The sequence below is a fragment of the Otolemur garnettii genome, unplaced genomic scaffold (genome assembly GCF_000181295.1).
Source record: "Otolemur garnettii isolate 467f Iridium unplaced genomic scaffold, OtoGar3 scaffold00065, whole genome shotgun sequence".
NCBI lineage: Eukaryota > Metazoa > Chordata > Mammalia > Primates > Galagidae > Otolemur > Otolemur garnettii.
In genome coordinates, this window is record NW_003852460.1 from 4,709,030 (window position 1) to 4,729,893 (window position 20,864).

General features: G+C 44.7%; 1 non-coding gene across 1 annotated transcript; it reads left to right on the top strand.

The window, feature by feature from the left end:
* Positions 1-20,421: 20,421 nt before the first annotated feature.
* On the top strand, positions 20,422-20,524 carry LOC111726438. The gene has a single exon (XR_002774208.1). It is a non-coding gene; the product is annotated as a U6 spliceosomal RNA (small nuclear RNA).
* Positions 20,525-20,864: the final 340 nt, after the last annotated feature.

Consider the following 20,864-nt stretch of genomic DNA (forward strand, 5'->3'; position numbering starts at 1 on the left):
CACATACTGCAGGTGGCACTTTGTCATTGTTAAAATTAAGTGGGGCAGGAAGGAATCTTACTACAATTTTCCTTGAAGGGGTACGGAGGAGGAGAGCGGGACAGAGAAAAGAAGGGAGGGGGAGGAATTATGGAATGCTATGCCATACCATAAATCTGTTTAATCGCGTAACTTTGAAATGTTATGTTCTAGTTACTAAAATTAGGAAGAATTTTAAACCATTTTAGCGTGTATCATAGATAAACTCTATCAGAGAGACCTTCTGTGATGTGTTCACAAGACGATACTGCCATCAGAATGGCAGCCTCAGCTGTGCGCTTGGCCCCGGGGGACGTGAAGCAAGACAGATGTCCCCTTAACCCAGATGGCATCAAACTCAGACTTAGAGACACCTAGTCCAGCTCATATTCCATTCCTCAAAGGCAAAACACCCTGGCAGGTCTCACTGTCCCTTTTTCCATTCAGTGGAGGGGTGAGACCACCTTTATTGCCAGGGAGCCCCTCTGACTTCATGATGCCCTAATGGTCAACAGTTTGTGTGTGTGTGTGTGTGTGTGTGTGTGTCTTTTGAGACAGAGTCTCACTCTGTCTCCCTGGGTAGGGTGTCACGGCATCATAGCACACAGCAAATTCAAACTCTTGGGCTCAAGTGATTCTCCTGCCTCAGCCTCCTAAGTAGCTGGGACTACAAACACCCAATATAACGCCCAGTTATTTTTTAGAGACAGAGCCTCACTCTTGTTCAGGCAGGTCTCGAACTCCTGAGCTCAGGCAATCCACCTGCCTCAGCCTCTCAAAGTACCAGGATTACAGGCACGAGTCACCGTGCCCGGCCTATGATACTGAATGGTGACCAATTTTGACTGTCCAACTCCTGCCCAGATGTTTATGGGCCATTCATTCAGTGTAGAAGAAGTTTGGCACATAGGGAGAGGGAGAAAAACTAGCCTGGTGTGGTAGCAGGCACCTGTAGTCCCAGCTACTCTGGATGCTGAGGCAGGAGGATTGCTTGAACCCAGTTGTTTGAGGTTGCAGTGAGCTAGGCTAGCACTAAGGCACTCTAGCCTGGGTGACAGAGTGAGACCTTCTCTTAAAAAAATAAGTAAGTAAATAATCTTGGCAGCACCTGTGGCTCAAAGGAGTAGGGGTTTGGCCCCATAGGCTGGACGTGGTAGGTTCAAACCCAGGCCCGGCCAAAAAAAATCTTAAACAAAAATGTGATCAGGGAACAACTCTTTGAAAAGACCATAGCAGTTGCTAAGACAGAGTGGGGGGTGGGGGGTGGGACGCATTATGATCCAATGACTCTGAAAAGTTCTGAATTAAATAATAAGCTTCAAACATTTTCCCACCTCTGAGAGTTTCTGATTTGCATAACTCCGACATGCTCATGTTCCCTGCTGGGTGTAGATGTCAGGAGTTTGCCTAGGCCTCATTGAATCTTAGAAACCTTCCTTCAAAGTGGTTTTGATGGAGATTTTGTGTTTACCTGGCTGGAGTTGCAACACATTCTTCTCAGTAAAATATCTCAAGAATGGAAAATCAAGTACCCAGTCTATACAATACTAATGTGAAACCAGGAGATAAAAAACTATACATCCTCAGGACAGAAAAACACACGTATAGTCTACTGAGTGAGGAGGAAGGGTGATGGGGGGATCTCACCTACTGTGCATAACGTGAGGGTGCCCAGCACGTCCTCTGGGTGAAGGGCTCAACTACAACTTGAACTTTACCTTGGAAATAAAAATGGAACCTATACACTTGTACCCTCATATCAATCTGAAATAAAAAATAAAAGAAAATAAAAAAGGGAAATCTTCCTTCAAGGTGCCTCTATCCTCAGTACAGGCCGCGGAAAGGTTGTTTCTGACCTTTTCCAGATATTCATCCCTTAGAATGAGAAATAAGTCTAGGACGAAGTGTAGGCAGAAACTGGGGGGAGGATTTAAAGAGAGCGGCTGGGGGGTGACACATAGACACAGAGGAGGCTCTTCTGGGATGCTCTGCGGGTTTGGGATGGGGGCCTGAAATGCAAAGATGTCTAATTTCTACTGGTGGATCTCCCGATGGTTCCTGTGCACCCAGACTGCAGGAAACACCCAGATTGTTCTTCCCCAAGGAAGAGGGTCTGGCCGCTTGTCACTGTCAGCCAATCTGCAGAGACGAGGACAGAGCCATCCAACTTTGTCAGAAGGCCAGCGATTCTGGAGAACCGTAAGAGTCACTTCTCTAAGACTATTCTGTTCTTGCATTCCCCAAAATCAGTTTTATACATGAAAGTTCAAAGCAAAGGCCACATTCACCCTTCTTTAAGGTAATAATGAGCATAATTCAGTAACTTATTACAACATTTCCAAATTAAAAGTTAATCTCCCAAATCAATCCTCTTAAATTCTTAAAGATAGGCATCTTCACGGTGGGAGAGAAATTTACAAACCAAGAAGAATGGAAGAAATGAAGGTCACTCAGGACCTACACTGACCAGACCAGCTGTGCCGTCTCAGCCATAGCCTGACCAACTCTGTCTTATTCTCACTATACAAACTCTCAACCAGACAGAGAGAGCTGCCCTGCTTAAAGGAGGGAAGGCAGTACTTTCCACACATAATGATTAATTTTATGTGTCAACTTCACTTGACTGCAGGTGCCCAGAGGTTTGGCTAAACATTATCCCGGGTGTGTCACTGAGGGTGTTTCTGGGTGACACTGGACTCTGAATCAGCAGGCTGAGGAAAGCAGGTCACCTCCCTAGCCTGGCGGGTTTCCTCCCAGCCACTCATTTTTTTTTACCTGATTTCTGCCACTTTCACTCAAATAAGTCAATTAAGAAGAGAAATGTGACTTCTATACACAAACTCAAATTAAATTAAAATCTGTCTGTGCCTTGTGTTAACTTCAAGGTAACAGGGGCTATTTACTAGGGCACAGAGATGTTGTTTATTTATTTATTTTTTTGTAGACACAGTCTCACTTTATCACTCTCGGTAGAGTGCTGTTGCTTCACAGCTCACAGCAACCTCCAACTCCTGGGCTCAGGCGACTCTCTTGCCTCAGACTCCCCAGTAGTTGGGACTACAGGAGCCCACCACAACGCCTGGCTATTTTTGTTGCAGCTTTGGCCGGGGTTGGGTTTGAACCTGCCACCCTCGGTATATGGGGCCTGCACCCTACCCACTGAGCCACAGGCACTGCCGGGCACAGAGATGGTTTTGATCTACCTGCTGGTTTGAACAAAAGACATCGCAAATCAGGGACTGTGCATAGTGTATGCAGACACATTTAGGATAAAAGGAAAAGGTTAAAATCTGAGGAAATTCAGCAAACAATGATTCATTTGCCCTCCCAAAATAAACAAACAAAACAACAAGAAACTACCCCAGAGCCTTTCCTGCGGGGCACAGGAAATGTGTTGAATAGCTAGAATGAAGAATAGAAATCTTACCCCAAATGGACATAGGGAACAGTATAATCAGAATATAAGATGGCAAACCGAGGGGGCCACACTGGAACAGATATATGCACAAGGACAGAGCGGCCTGATACCGCTGTTCTCATAGAACTTTCTTCCGAGTGGTGAGAACAGTGGAAATAGAGGAATTTAAATGCACTTGAACGGGTTTCAAATGCGGGCGACTTTGAAATGAGATGTAGATATGCCTCTTGATCCTCCACACCTTTCTACTCTAACCTTGGCTGCCATATAACAAGGCTTTACCCTGCGCCAACCTTCCCTACAGATACTTAACACACAGGGGACACAGAAGAGTTTGTCTGGCCCTTGTCCAGGGCTCCCAGCACAGAACTTCTAAAGCCCTTGGAATTTCTCGAGAAGAATGTCTTTGTTATGCTAAGGAGGTGACTCAAGGCAGGATAAGAAATGGCTTCACTCACAAAAAAGACTGCAGCCTGCCTGGCCTCTGGGCAGGGGAAGAGGGAAGCCAGTCACAGGGGTCCTGATTTAATCAGCCATCCCTACCGCTCAGAACCTCAGTGAGAACTCTGCACAGGGGAGCTCATGGTTAGTGAACACTGGGGGCTGCTGGCAGGGGAATGTACCCCAGTTCCACAGGAGGACAGAGAGCTTAAACTTCCCTGCCAGAGTTCGGCCCTACATGTATCCTGTATAACACAGCTGTGATCAGTGCTTGGTTGACTTTAGTGAGCTGTTCAGTGAATTACAGAACTTGAGGGGACCTTGAATTTACCACCAGTCGGTACAAAGTGTAGGCAGCCTGGAGATCCACAAAAAGCGTGGCTGGTGTCCAAGGTATGAGCAGCCTTGTTTTAACCACCGTATCCTTTAACTTGTGGGGGTCTGAGCTCACTCTGTTGCCCAAGCAGAGTGGCCCTCATCTTTTTTTTTTTTTTTTTGCAGTCTTTGGCTGGGGCTGGGTTTGAACCCTCCACCTCTGGTATATGGGGCCGGTGTCCTACTCCTTTGAGCCACAGGTACCGCCCGGCCCTTATCTTCTTGTACTCCCAGCTGGTGGTGCTATTAACATGATTCTCCCAGAGCCTTCAGATGTAGAATCTCTGACAAGCCCCGTTTTGCAGATGAAGAAACTGAGGTTCCAAGTAAATACTCTATTCAAAGTCAGAGAGTGGTGGGGCTGGGCCTGAAGCCCACACAGCTCAGCTTCAGGCCCACACTCATCTCAGTCCCCTGTTTGGCCTCCTAAGGAAAAGCTTCTTGTTTGATCCAAAATCTAGGAAGACAGATCAGTGAGGTCACTGCCACACCTTCCTACAGAGAGAACAACATTGCCGATTCAGTGATGGCCAGGGTATCCCCCAAGATGCTCAGCCCTTGGGAGAGAAAGATAAGTAAACACCCATGCACAGGAAACTGGTGCAGACACAGGGATATCTTTATTGCTGCAAATTTAAGTGATTTTTCTGGGATTTTACAGAGGGAGAAAGATAGCGGAGACCATCCCAGGAGCCACATTTGCATATGCAGACATTTTTTCAACGTGATAAAAGCCGTGAAAATCCCATCCGTATTGACTTTAGTCCAGAAAGCGCTGAGGGAGGTTTTATGGCGTAATGCCCTCCACTTCCCTCAGGGCTCATGCAGAGTTTACATCTCTGTGGAACCAAGCCTTTAATCCGCCCCCTTGAGCAGGAGGGATTGAATTCCCAGGGGTGCCAGTGGGCTTGGGGAAGGCAGAACCTGACACAATTACATGCTATAAAAAGCAAGAATCGTGCACAAAGTTTGATGTGCTGTGAGATGAAGAGGCTTTCTGATCCACACATTAAAATGGGATCTTTCCCTGTGTGGGGGGCTTGTGGCTTCTCCTCATCATCTTCAGTGCCTTCTAAACAACTTCCCTAACCCTACACGCGCATGTAACAGAATCCCGTGTGACATAATCCCGTGTGTCATTAACGTCACACACTATGAAAGACCAAATTGTGAAGCCTGAAGTGTGCACATATCAGCATTTTAGAAAATGCACCTGTTTTGGAATTCTGCCAGCGTTGGCTTGGGAGTCTTGCCTTGGCATCTTGTTCTGGTGGCCCATGAGTCTGAGTTCAGCCAGGAGCTGAAGGTGGGTGTAGACAGCTTATTCAGGAGGGGTTTCTAGGAAATGTGAGTGAGGAAGGAGAGAATGGGGATGGAGAAGAGATCAAAGAGAAAAGGTTGGGAAGTGGAGGCTCGGTTGCTTTGCTGACCTCAGAGGAAATGTGTGGTCTTGGAAACATCACCCTGCCCCAGGAAGAGAGGCGCAACAGCCCTGACTCTCCCTCCAACAATGTCACAGGGATGTCTCATGCAGCTGGGCAAGTTTCCCCAGGATGGAGCCAGCTCCAAGCTGAGACGAAGGCATGCAGGAACAGAGGGGTGAGGGTGTGTGTGGTGGGGGAGTGGGGGTGAGAGGCTTGCCCAGGGCCACCTGCTACACCTGCTGGTGAACTGGGTCCCATATAAAGGAGAAGGGTGACACGTCCATGCGCCTTCCACCTGTCCTGAAAGTGATCCTGGACACATTTATTTGGAAGCCTTATTTTCAGATGCTCAGAATGCTAGAGAAAATCCCATCCTTTCCAAGGGTACGGCCGCAGCAGCTCCTAGTCTAGAAAGCCTCATGTTCACTCCCTGGAGCACCTCCGCTCTCTCCTTCCTGCTCACCTCCTCTCGCTAGAACCCGAAAGGCCAGGAGGGGCAGGTGCCAAGTCTCCCGTGTGGGTGACATGCCCTCAATCACTCCCCTAAATGAACAGTGAGCAGATGAATAGACCAATCTCCTACATGTTCAGCTAAAGTGAATACTGGCTCATTTGCTGAAATTCCAGAAGATGTCCATTTTACATTCAGAAATCTGAGAGAAGAAATGAATGGTTTTTTCCCGACAGCTTTTTTCTCTCTGTATCATTTTTAAATCGGACAGCACATAAAATAAGCCATGAAAGTGAACATTTTAAAAAAAGAACCACTGAAACGGACTGAGTTTTTCCCACAGTCCTTTTTTATCTTCTTAATTCCTTTTGAATAGTCACTGTAAGATCCCTGTAGGAAGAGAATCATGTATCAGAATGTTCCCAGGGTCACCTTGCAGAGCACACGTGCATGCAGCATGGCCACTCTGTATTTTAGACACAATGATATGATTTTCAGAGGGTGCTTCCCATGATCCGATTTATAGTTTGAAATGTCAGACCTGCAGCAGTGGCTCATGCCTGTAATCCTACTACTCTTGGTGGCCAAAGTGGGAGACTTGCTTAAGGTGAGGGTAAGACAAATGCTTAAGGCCAGGAGTTTAAGACCAATCTGGGCAACACAGCAAGACCCCATCTCTTAAAAGAAAACAAACATAAAAACATGAATTCCTCTCTCACCAGCTAATATAACATTGTCACAGGTGGTGAAAATTAAGATCCAGATGCATAGGGATACAGGTGTCATTACTTTGCCTTTGTTGGGCTCATACTATTATATTTTTCTTTCATTTCTGATACTGTTTTGTTTTGAAACCATAAAATCTTGAAAGAAAATTCCCAATTAAAGAAGCAAATGTTTCCTTCCGGAGCATAAATGTATTTTAATTTATTGACAACTATTACTTACTACTGATTTTTCATACTTAGAGCTTTATAGCAATTCACTGAAGTGAAGTGATTTCCGTATGTCTTTAAAAACTGAGTTTTAAAATGACTAGCTGATTTTCTAGACACAACAACCGTGTACATACTATCGTCTTCAACCTTCCATTAAGAATACTTTTTAGCATATCTTCATAAATTCTCTCTCATTCAGAGACTTGCAACTGTTGCACATGTCACAGAGAAATTTTTCCCGTGAGACATATGGTAGAAGTGAAGCCAAGATACAATGTAACACTTTCAGTCGCTTGGTAAATGTGTCAATTTAGGGAAGGGAACCGCATACTCAACGCTAGATGTTCTTACCATTAGTAACATCTTCTCTGGCGCTGTCTTGTTCAGAACAGCACATTCCCTTTTAAAATTACATGAGGAAGTCATGGAATTTTAAATAGGAGTGTGACTTGGGGGAGGAGGGTCCACAAATTGATCACATTGGATGGGGCCCTCAGATCCTTTTATTACGCAGCACACAAAAAAAGGGAATAAAAATACACAAACCTCATAAGTAAAAATACATATCTAAACATCATGAGTTGATTAACCTAAAAAAAAAAAAAAAAACTTTTTTTTTTTGAGGGTCAGGAAGTTTACAGACAAATAAGTCATCAAATCTGCTTTGAAAATAAGTACTCATGGTGATGGGCATGAAAGTTTGCTTTTCTTGTTTAAAATATACATTACTGTTTGCTCATACTACTTACCCTGCACCACAGAATGTGAGATAGTATATGGATGATAAATCTTTAAAAATAAATAAGTAAATAATTGGCTCATGCCTCTAATCTCAGCACTTTGGCAGCTTGAGTGGGGGAAGATCTCTTGATGCCAGGAGTTTGAGACCAGCCTGGGCACAGAGTGAGACCCCCATCTCTAAAAAATAACCAACCAGGAAAATTAATGAATGGAAACCTGAGTCCAAATCTTCCTACCACTTGTCTTTTAAATCAGTGTCATCCACAAGGAATGCCCTGGGACGATCTACTCACGGGGGCAGGGCTTAGCATAGGCTTTTTTTTTTTTTTTTGCAATTTTTGGCTGGGGCTGGATTTGAACTCACTACTGCCAGCATATGGGGCCAGCACCCTACTCCTTTAAGCCATAGGCACTGCCCTCAGCATAGGTTTAGTCAGTTCTTTTGGGAAACTGTGGGTGAGAACATTCACTGTAGTGGGGTATCACCCGTGAACAGAGGACAGTGCAGATGAGATCCTCATCTCTGGGGCACTCATATCAGAGGATCAATAGTAACTAAGTTTCCAGATGCTCTGCACTGCCCTCCAGAGTCCACTGGTGCTATACTGAACATTCCCGCCAGGTTTTATGTTTTCGGATTCCTGAGTGCCCTCAGAACTTTGCGAAGGAGAGCCACTTCAAAATTATTGTGAACGGTGCAGGATTTCCCATTGTTTTATGGTTCAATAAACGCCTATTTACCGAATTACTGAATTTTTTCTTTGAGATAGATAGTATTCCAGACATAATGGTTCGGCAGTAAACAGAAAAAAAAAATGCCTTCACAGTCAAAGGGGCTACACTGAACTCAGAGTTATAGTTATGCAACTAGTGGGGCTGCTGTTGATGGTGGAGGTGTTAGTGGCAACAGTGTTGGTGTTAGTGGAGGTATTGGCATTTCTAATGGTGGTATTATTCATGGTAATGATGATGGCAGTGGCAGTGATGTCATAATGGTGGCATTATACATGGTAATGATGATGGCAGTGATGTCATAATGGTGGTATTATGAAAGGTGATGATGATGGCAGTGATATCATAATGGTGGTATTATTGTGATGATGATGGCAGTGATGTCATAATGGTGGTAATATGAAGGGTTATGATGATGAATGATGTCATAATGATGGTATTATTCAGCGTGATGATGAAGGCAGTTGCTGTGATGTCATGATGGTGGTATTATTCATGGTAATGATGATGGCAGTGATGTCATAAAGGTGGTATGATTCAGCATGATTAAGGCATTTGCTCTGATGTCATAATGGTGGCATTTTTCAGGGTGATGATGACGGCAGTTGCAGTGATGTCATAATGGTGCTATTCAGCGTGATGATGAAGGTAGTGGCTGTGATGTCATAATGGTGGTATTATTCCAGGTGACAATGGTGGCAGTGGCAGTGATATCATTATCGTGGTATTATTCACGGTGATGATAAAGGCAATGGCAGTGATGTCATAATGGTGAATAATACAGGGTGATGATGAAGGCACTGGCAGTGATGTCATAATAGTGGTATTATTCAGGGTGATGATGAAGGCAGTGGTAGTGATGTCATAATGGTAGTATATTCATGGTGATGATGAAGGCAGTGATAGTGATGTCATGATGGTATTAGTCTGGGTGATGATGTAGGCAGTGGCAGTGATTTCATATTCGTAGCGGAGATGTTGATGGTGGTGATAGTCGGGATGATGGCAGTAGCAATGATATAAGTGGGGTACTGTTGGTAGAGATGGTAGTAATAGTGGTGGTCATGTGGCTGTGGTGTTGATGGTGGTGATGGGGTGATGGGGAATGATACTAATGGTGGTGGTGTTGATGGTGTTAGTATTGGTGATGGTGGTGATGCGGTATTAATGGTGGTGCTGTTAGTCCATTTTCTGTTGTTGTAGCAAAATACTAGAGGTTGAATAATGTATAATAAACTGAAATGGACTGGTTCTTAGCTCTGGAGTCTGGGAAGTCCAAAAGCACAGCACCAACATCTGACAAAGGCCTTTGTTCTGCACCATCTGCTGACAGAAAGTCAAAAGGCAAAAGAGGGTGACAGCAAGAGACAGCCAAGCTCACTTCTATAACAAAGCCACTCTCTCAATAACTAATCCCCATACAAAGCCACTCTCAATAATCCCCTCTCACAATAAGGATATTAATCCATTCACAACGGTAGAGCCTTCATGACCTAATCACCTCTTATGAGGCCCAAATTCCCAATCCTGTGGCATCATATAAACACTGGGGACATATTCAAACCATTGCACTGGTGATGTTGGTGATGCTGGTAGTGGTGGTGGTGAAGATGAAGGTGGTTGTAGGAATATAAAAGCAGGAAACAAACAAATTAATGTACAAGAGAAATGACAGATGGCGGGTCATGATAAACAGAAAGGGGAAAATAGTCAACGTGATGCAGTGGACCTGGGCTGCTACTCCAAATGAGTGGCCAAGAAAGACCGTTCTGACCCAGTGACATTTAAGCTGAGCTCTCAAAGCTGAGTATCCTGACCAAGGGCAACCTGTGCTCCCTTTCATGATTAAACTGGATTGAACAGGTCTATGGGTTCACGAATATTAGTAATAGACTCTTAGGGAGAAAGTTGATGGTCAAAATAGGAATGAGGTGGCACCCATGTAATCTTAGCTTCTTTGAGGACTTCTCATGACAATTTTTCCATCGCATCACATAAACTATAAAGGGAAAATAACCCAGAATAGCATTTATTATTTATTTTAAAGCCTGCTTTGTGATTGTCTACTCAACTGTCTTCTCTTAGTCTTCTACAAAGTGTTTTTGCTCCTATGAACTTGCTCCAAGAAGGAAATCTATTTCATTTATTCCTGCATCTTTATATTGTTGAGAATGTCTCTGGAAAATTTTATGTCAGCTGCAGAGAACAGTCTTTTTTTTCTGGCAATTTCCTAACTATTGATTTAGCTGTCCTTGTTCGTCTTTAAATGAGGAACCTCCAGCCTAGCCCCAGGCTGGGAAATGGAAAAATTATGGGGTTAGCATGTCCCTCACTCTTCTCTTTCAGCCTTTGTCTTAATCCTGCTTGCTCACTTTTCCAATCTACTTTTAACTCGACACTACCAATTTCCTATGGAAATATTAACTCCTATCCCAGGGCAGATGACTTATCAACGGTTCTCAGTAGTAGATAACTGCTGGTGTCCCACCTGTGAACCCAGGTTCACTCTTTGCTGATTTACCCCCCAGGATACCCAACCCCCAGTTGAGAGGACTATTGCATGGAGCAGCTTGAAGCTGCACCAACTGCTGTCAGCCAGATGGAAATACCCAGGAGTGTATACCCCTTCCCAGGGTGGCCAAGGCCAGTGGCTGACCTGAGCTTGCACCTATAATCTAGTGCTGCCCAGTAAACCACTCCAGACTTAATGACATAAAACAACAAACATTTCATTACATGTGGAGTGGGAATTTGTACTGGTGCACACTGGGGACAGTATGTCCTGTTCAGTCTGGGACTGAATGGGGGAAGACTGAAATGACTCCTGGAAAAGTGGACATCGGAATTATCTGGCGATTTCTTTACTCACTTGTCTTGTGCCTGGGCTGGCAAGACTAAAAATCAGCCCTCAGACGGAACACTGCTGAGACCACCTATACTTGGTCTCTCCACACAGCTTGGACTTCCTTACAACATGGCAGCCTTGGGGGGTCCTGGGATTTTTCTTTTTTATTAGATCATATGGTCCTAGGATTTTGTATGTGGTGAACTTAAGAGTCCAGGAGTGAATGTGTCAGCAAACAAGGGAAGTCTCATTAGCTTTTTATCATCCAGCCTCAAAATTCACACAGTATCCAGCAAACACATAAAAACCCTCAACATCAGTAATCATTAGAGAAACACAAATGAAAACCAAAAACTGATACCACTTCACAACTGGCATGGAAACAGTCAGGAAAACAAAAACAAGAGCAAACAAACAAACAAACAAACAAAAAACAACAAGTAGAAAACAGCAAGGGCTGCTGAGGAAGCAGAGAAGTGAATCTCACTGTTTGGAGAGTGTGACATGGTGCAGGCAGAATAACAAACAGTATGGAAGTTTCTCAAAAAGCTAAAAATTGAATTACCCTGTGACGTAGCAATTCCACTTGTGGATAATACCCCCAAAGAGCTGAAAACAAGAACTCAAAATGATATTTGTGTATCTGTATTCATAACAACATTATTCACAGTGGCCAGAAGGTAGAAGTACCCAAGCGTACACCAAGAGAAAAACGAACACACACAATGTGGGCTAGCCACACAACACATGATTCCTACTCAGTCTTCACAAAAAAAGACATTCTATGGGCAGCACCTGTGGCTCAAAGGAGTAGGGCGCCGGCCCCATACACCGGAGGTGGCAGGTTCAAACCCAGCCTCTGCCGAAAGGTAAAAAAAACTGCAAAAAAGTGGGTGGTGCCCTGTGGCTCCAAGGGGTAGGGCACTGTCCCCATATACCAGAAATGGTGGGTTCAAACCCGACCTTGGCCCAAAAAAACTGCAAAAAAAAAGGAAATTCTGGCACATACTACAACATGGATGAGCATGGAGGGAATTATGCTAAGTAAAATAAGCCATCACAAAAAGGCAAAAATACTGTATGATTCCACTCCTATGAGGTATCCAGAATGAACTGGAAGGCTCTTCATCTATACGTAGAAGTCTCTTCACTCTATACGTACATCCATAGGGGAAATGGGACATTGTAGAGAAATGTGCCTTTATTTACAAAATATTCATTACAAAATTTTACAAACTATTTCTCTTTCATGTTGATACGTAAACCTAAAAATATACAACATGAAATATAAATTTGTGGATTTAACTATGCATGGCAACCTTTGGGAGATGTGTTGTGTTTAATGGGTGCAGAGTGTTTGCTCTGCAAGGGCGGAGGAGTTCTGAAGAGGGAAGGTGGTGATCCTTGCACGGCGACATGAACACTTCACACTACTGACCTGCACACTTAAAAACGGGGAAGAGGGGAAACTTTATCTTACGCGTATTTCGCAACTAGAAATCATCTTAAAATGTCACTTCATGTCACTGTCACCACATTCTATGGGTGGAAGCAATGATGGGTCTGCTGAGACTCCAGGGCAGGAGTATGCGAACCGTGTCTTACTGCAAGACTGCTGGTGTCTTTTGAAGCTGCCAGAGTGGGCTGCAGGCCCCCTTCCCACAGGTGGGTAGATCCACAGCGCCAGGGATGTCCCTCAGGTCCTCAGGGGATTAGGCTGAGGCTTCTGAGGCAATCAGAGCCCACGCACTCCTGCCTCCTTCATTTCCTGGGAGGATTTTCCTCTGAGACCTTCGCCAATAAATCCCCATTGCAGACTCCGGGCTGCCAGACAACCTGACCTAAAACACACTCTGACACAGAAAAATCTATTAAAAATCAAAAGGGCACTGGAATTTTAGATTTTTGCAGGGCTGCAGGGGATATATTCTGAAATCAGAAGTCTTTTCATCACTCCTCCTGAGTCAGCCCTGGAGGCTGCCAGCTCCTCAAAGGACCCGTCCTGGTCACTTAGCCCTATTCCTACAAAGGCCATAAGTGCCACTCTTCCTTTTGACTAGCTGTTCATAAGGAACAAAGCACCAACTCAGGGAGACAGCATGCTACGGACACTGGAGAGAAGCCAGGATGACCAGTGGTCTTAGTTTGACAAAGCCAGGAGATTCACACACGAACCAGGATGAGTCTGGTTACGTATGGCCAGGCTGCATTCATCTCTCATGCATGTGGAAGGCTTTGTAACTCTGGTGTTAAAATGACTCTGCATGGTACTGCTTTCTAGGGGACTGCTGTAAGAAAGAGTCATGAACTAATGACTTAAAAGAAAAATAATACTAATAATTATTTTTTAAAATCACAGTTCTGGAGCCTGAGAAGTGCACGATCAAGGCACCAGCAAATTTAGTGTCTCTGAGAGCTCACTCTGCAGGTTACAGGAGGCGCCTTCCTACTGTGTCCTCACTTGGTGGAAGGGGTGAAGGAACTCTCTGGCTTCTGTTTTATAAGGGCACTAATTCTATTCATGAGGGGGCCCCACCCTTATAACCTCATCACCTCCCAAATAACCTACTTCAGAATACCATCACTTAGGGCTTAGTTTTCAACATAAGGATATTGGGGGGACAGAAACATTTGGCCCCTAGCTGTAGGCTTGGCTCCTTCTGAGAGCTGAGAGAGAAGGACCAGTGCCAAGCTTCTCTTTCTGCTGGCTTGTAGAAAGAGGGAGCAGAAAGCCACTTTCTCCCTCTGTGTCTTTGCTGTGTCTTTCCTCTATGCACATCTCAGAGTCCAGATTTTTCTCTTTTATAAGGACATTAGTCCTACTGGGCTAGAAACCACCACTGTAACCACCTCATTTAAACTTGATTAGTTTCATAAAGACCTCCCCTAGGATGGTCACATTTGGTGCTTTGAAGGGTTAAGACAGGGGTCCTCAAACTTTTTAAACAGGGGGCCAGTTCACTGTCCCTCAGACCGTTGGAGGGCTGGACTGCAGGCCCTGGGACGAGTTGGCTGCTAAGCAGGACAGGCAGCAGCAGCAAAACCACTCGGTGGGTGGGATCAATGTCCTAGGTGGGCCATAGTTTGAGGACACCTGGCTTAAGACATCAACATATCAATAGGGCAAGGGGAGTTTCAGTGCACCTTATCATAATGAATAAAGCCAGTGTCAACACACTCAAAAATCAACTTCACGTGTAGCCATCGAGTCCCAACAGTGAGAGAAAGGGTGAGTTTTCTTACACCATTCATACCAGTGATGGGGACACCAAGTCCCACTGGGGACACATGTGCCAAACATCAGGGAGAAGAGTCCACTTAGTGGGTGAGATAAACCATGTTCCAGTAATTTCCAGGAAGAACTAGCAGTCCACGGTCTCCCCTAGAAGTCCCCAAATCCTGTTACATGCAGCTAACTTAAAAATCAAATCACTCAATTCCTGAACTGAATTCCAGAAGTATCTGAATCCAGGCAAATAGTAACTCATGTAACAGCAAACATCTTAAATTTCAGAGATAGGCAAGACAGGTAGACTCCCCCAAGCACAAAGGAAATGCAGCAGGTGTCCGAGGAAGCTTGCAACAGTGTAGCAAATGTCAGTAACACACGTTGTTCTATAAAGAGAATTAATCCTCCTAGTCTACTAGATTAACACTAAGTAAACATTTGCTTTAATAAATGCTGACGTGCTCCTGATCCAAAGTCCTTCATTCATCATCAAACAATTAGTTCACCCCCAAACCACCACAGACAAGGATTTCACGCACTAACTCTATGTTAAAACAACTCATAGATCTTGTTTTTACAAAGTAAGCTCATTAAATGGATGCATGTTACGATCGGATAATGAGTTGGCAATTACATAATGTCATATCCTATGTTCTTTAAAAGTGCGCTCAGTACAGAAAATTCAACCCTATATTACACTCACCTGGCATTAGGGATCTGTCAGCACCTGTGGGCAACACGTAATTACACACTCGCTACTGGCACTGTAAGAACTAGTTGTCACTCAGATTGACTGAGCAACCAATTTAATCTTGTGTGTTGCCATTACATCAAATTGCATTATAACCTGACATAAGGTAAGAATACACAGTCATTTTTCTATTAAGTAAAACACTAATCAGAAAAAAAAAATTAAGATTTAAACACCTCTGGCAGAATTCAACTAAATACTACGGTGAAGATTTTCTTTTTCCAACCTGTCCATAAGCCTGCCCATCCCGTTTCCTTTTTTTGTTGTTGTTGTTGTTCTTATTCTATTACAGACTAAGGATTTCATTATTTGGACGGGTTTTAAAAATATTTTATCTACTTTATGTGAAAGCCCCATCTGACTGCACTGATGGAGATCATTTATTTGTTCAATTTCCCATACATTGTTTCAGGGCAAGCAGAAAGAAAACAGAGCACCAATAGAGATGTAAATATTTTGGAAGTAGGAGCAGTTGTCTGCAGAAAATTCTCCTACCAGTGCAGATGTCAGTCTGATTACTGTAGGGTATAGCGTGAGGCCGCCCAGCAGTGAAAACAGACCAGGGAAATACCGGCTGTGCACCCTCATCAAATGAAGTGTGAAGTTGTACCTCTCTGGGGAATTGGATCCATCGAGATGCCAATCAAATATTTTAAGTGAAAACAAGAAGTCTATCTTCTCTTCTTTGCGGCTGTATTTCTTTTTATGTGGCTAAGTTTCCCACTGTGCTCCGTCACTTGGATTAAATAAATACACTGTTGATGAAAGTTCCTTCTGGGAGGCTAAAGCAATAATCACGTTTCCTTCCAGAAGAGATTCTGAAGATCCCTGTTCTCTGAGAAGTGATGCTTATGTGGATATAAAACCCTGAATTAAAAAGTATAAGAACACCCTCTCTTTTTATACCCATGATAACTCAAGGTCTTGGAGAAAGAAACAGCCTAAGAAAAGAAAAAATATACACAGTAGGGAGGCCAAGGCAGATAGGTAGCTTGAGCTCAGGAGTTCAAGACCAGCCTGAGCAAGAGTGAAACCCCATCTCTACTAAAAATAGAAAAACTAGCTGGTGGTTGTGGTGGACACCTGCAGTTCCAGCTACTCCGGAGGCTGAGGCAGGAGAATCACTTGAGCCTAAGAGTTTGATATTGCTGTGAGTGGTAATGCCAGGGCACTATACCCAGGGTGACAGAGTGAGACTCTGTCTCCAAAAAAAAAAAAAAAAGAATACACACACACAAAGTTGTAAATGGTGTCCTTATACCTTCTGACATTAATGTCCATTCAAATGAGGGTTTGAGCAATGCAAAATGAAATTTGGAAATTAAATGTGGCCATGGCTTTCTTTAATTATCCCTCTCACTGTCATGTTCCCCACATGAATACATATCTGTGTACATTTGATTTTGAATCTAGCTATTTTCTGCAGAAAACAATTAACAAATAGTATGGCCAGATCTCTGGAAAGAACTCCCAAACTAACATCACCAAAAATAGCCTTCCAGGGAAGCTGCTTGTGCTGCCGTGGACGGGAGACCAGGAGGCTGACTCCACAACTTCATCCAGGGCCCCATTTCACCTCCCAAACCCTCCTCTCCACTTGCCCCTATTCCTAATGCAGGTGTTAAGGCTGCCTTGATTGGTGGGGGCAACACCAGCTGAAACTCTAGCTGCAAGGGAGTCTGGGAAACATCTTCCTTAGCTGTCCACACTCAGCAGAGTTGGGTGGCGTCCTTGAGGGACATGGCATCAATGTTGAATCAGCCAATTAACGCAGTTTCTCACAGAACTACTGTCCATGCAAGTTTATTCTTTGCCAACAAATCTCCCATCTTAAAAGTAATGCTGTTTCCTTATTGTGTAGTTAACTCTCTATTCAAGGTATGGGATCATTCTGGTCCATCCACCTTTACACCTGTGTTATGTTTAAGTAGACAGAGTTAAAAAGCTAAATCGTGACACAATCACACAGATATTCATGGTTCAGCTTGCAGGTTTTTTCCGACTTCCCAATGGTGAGAAAGTGATATAATTCAGTAGAAGTCACGCATCGAGTACCCAACAACCATTCTGTTTTTCATTTTCAATTAGGCATTTAATAAATTATATGAGACCGTCAACATTTCTGTGTAGAAGAAGCTTTGTGTTAGATAATTTTGCCCAGCTGTAGGCTAATGCCAGTGTTTTTAGCACATTTACAATAGGCTGGGGACTAAGCTGTGGTGTCGTCGATACATTTTCAAGTTATATTTTCAAAATATAATGGTGTTACTGGGGTGTAATCACATAGTAAGCCAAGGAGCATCTCTGTACTTAAACTCCTGTACCTCAAGTTTCCTTTCAGAGGATAACACTCTCAACCTGTACCCTAACATTAGAAAGAAAATGAAGCAATTTTAAGGGAAACTATGCCGAGCATGAAAAATTCTGTCTAACCCTGATCTGTCAGACTCCTGGGATTTACCATCTGGTAGAGAAGCATGTGGTGCCAGGGCAGAGGGGGACGGTGATGTGAAAAGTCTTCCTGCGGTGTTATCAAGGGGGGATTATGCTCCCCGCAAACCACTCACAGCAATGTCTGAGCTGGAGGAAGGATGATACGGAGAGTCCCCAATGCAGTCACAGCAGTCAGCTGATGAGGGCCATCAATCTGTCCACTCCAATAGGCAATGTCCACAGGCATCTGTCGGGGGAACTCACAAAGTCCCAGTTGGACAGGGGCTTCCCAGTGGCCGAAACACTATGACTAAGCTTATTACGAGTTATTACTCAGCTGAGTCTTCAGTGTACAGGGAAGGCTCCTGAGCAGCTTATGAAAATAAAGCCATCAAGTCCCACCTCCCATGCACCCAGGCTTGCAACAGATGACCTGTGCCCTGCCGCCTAAGCACAACTAATGAAGATGGGGCCACATACGGACTGCAGAGAAATCAGCCCATGCTGTAGGGGACAGGGAGAGAAAGAAGTTAGGCAAAGCCAATGCAAAGCAAAAACGCCAACCCTCTGAGGTGTGTGACTTCCGTCTAGGTCAGATGGTGGAGTTGAGAGCTGCTGCAATGCAGAGCGCATTTCTGAAACTGGCTCAGAGACTTAGATTTCAAACTTAAAGCTGCCGGCCTGGTCTGTCTGAACACCGACAGCCTCCTTCACACCATTATAAAATGTAACCACTCACCACTTTCCAGTTATTATTGCGACTGGTTGAGCCCAGGGGGTTCTGCCTCTGCCTGCCTCGAGTTTTATTAAGAGGGCGGTGTTGACTCTGTCATGAAGTGAAGGAATAAATGATGCATCTTCAATTATGGTGAATAACATGAGATAATGTGAAATCCCTGGGCAGTGCCTGTCGCTCAAAGGAGTAGGGCGCTGGCCCCATATACCAGAGGTGGTGGGTTCAAACCCGGCCCCGGCCAAAAACTTCAAAAAATAAAAAGTGAAATCCCTGCCATCACAAGTACCACCTGAGCCATCCTAGGTAAAGTATTACCCACTTCTCAGGAATGTTCTTGATGGTGTGTGTTACAAAACGTTGAGCTGGATGAGAGTCTAAGGTTTTAGTTGGGATTTTGTCAGATGTAATTCATGTCCCCATCACAGAGGGCAGTGCAGTCTGCGGCCACGGCTGATGGGGTGGAGAGGACAGCGTGCATTCTATGTTCTGCCCAGTGTGATGACACCTCACAGTAACGGGCAACAACAGAATCCCTCCTGACTGCACAAGTTGCCCTCGCTCCTGCTTAGAAGGCTGAGTCCAGCCTCTCTCTGGGCAGGGCACCTGGCACAGAGCTAATCAATGTTATGAGGACCCTGACAATAATTCCCCATGGTCAGTGGCATGGTGCAAGTGTCTATTAAATGTCCTCCTAGAAAGAAAATAAGTTTCCTAAATGAAAAAACTTCAGAGCTTGTAACACCCACATTCTCAATCCCTGGAGGTGGCCTGAATCCTCAATCCCTGGAGGTGGCCTGAATCCATTGCCCAGATGGGCCCAGAACCTGCCTACCCCTGTGTTTAATCTTCTGCATGGAATGAAGGAAGCAGAAGACAAAGACGGCATCACTCAAAAACAGCTCGGCACCAGAGTGTGTTGGGGGGCTCTGCAGGCCACCCTCCTGTGCTAACACTGCATTATATCAAAGCGGGATCATATTTGTTCGTTTGGCAGAAGAGCCTCAGATTTTTCTGGGCTTGCTCCCTCTGACATGCAGCACGTGCTCCAGAGCACACATGTGATGGAAGGCCTGGTTACACACACACGTGTGGATATCACACACAGTCAGTCTGGTGCAACAGCAACCACCTGGGGTCAGGAGGTGGATGCTTTGGTCTAATCCTACCACTGAGGTGGGCATTCGGGGCCAGAACCCTGGGTCTGATTTTGCTCAATAGTGACGCAGGTTCACTTTGTAATGGTCCCCAAATGGTCTGAGTCTGGCGACACAGAGCGCGAATTGACACAAGTCATATGAAGCAGGGTTATTCCATACAGGGTTAAGCCCACCCGCTGCAGGCAGAATGGGGACCAAAGACCTTAATCTTGGCAAGGGAAAACACCCCCAGAAAATGGGAGAAACAGAGAAACAAGCTAAGCAAGGCAGAGTAAAAAACAGATTAGCTCGCTGACTTTTAAACCAGCCGTTAAATTTCTTACCTAGCCTCATTTTTGGTTTTATGTTCATTTAATACCAGCGCGGTCTGATCTGGGAGTAGCAGGTGGGAATGTACAAACGTGAAGGAGATGGGAGGGGCCAGGTGGCCACTTGGCAATAGAGTAGATGGGAGCATCTTACCCTGTGGAGGAGAAACTGAGGCAGATAAATCAGTGCAGAAAATTGGCCATAGGGAAGAAGAAGGCAGTTAGAGTCCTTGCCCACTGTCCTAGGAGCAGGGGAAAGAGAAGTCTCAAGAGCTTAAGGCTGGAACTGAAAAAATATTTAAGGATGTTCTTTATGCCGGTCCTCACATTAGGTGCTGGACAGCCAACCGCTGGACCACTGTGTCTGGACAACAGCGCCTAGAGTCTCCGTGTGAACACTGACACACAAGATTAGGCTTTAGTACTGACTTCACGGCATGTATGCTAACACTGGAATGCTGCAGAGAATAGAAGCATGGCCCCCATGCAAGGATGACATGCCAATTCATGACGCGTTTCACATATTTTTATAAGAACAGGTTAATTTTTGAAGATCACAACTTGTGGCACTGAACACAAAGGAACCAGAAGTAAAATTTCTACTCGGTTGATAGAGTTTTAGATCTGCTAAGGAAGGACTTTGGCAGGTGTAAGGTGTGATGAGTTTCTGACAAAACAGAGCCAGAGGTCATCTGCAAAGATGGAACTAATCCTGCCCCTCACCAAGCTTCCTCTCCTCCGACACAACAGAAAACTGGAGTGGGATCGTCCAGGCAGTTCCAAAGAGGCTAAATCCAGCACACAACCTGTTCTAGGAAACCGAGTTTTATTGGAATCCAGCCACACCCATCTGTCTGCCTGCTGCCT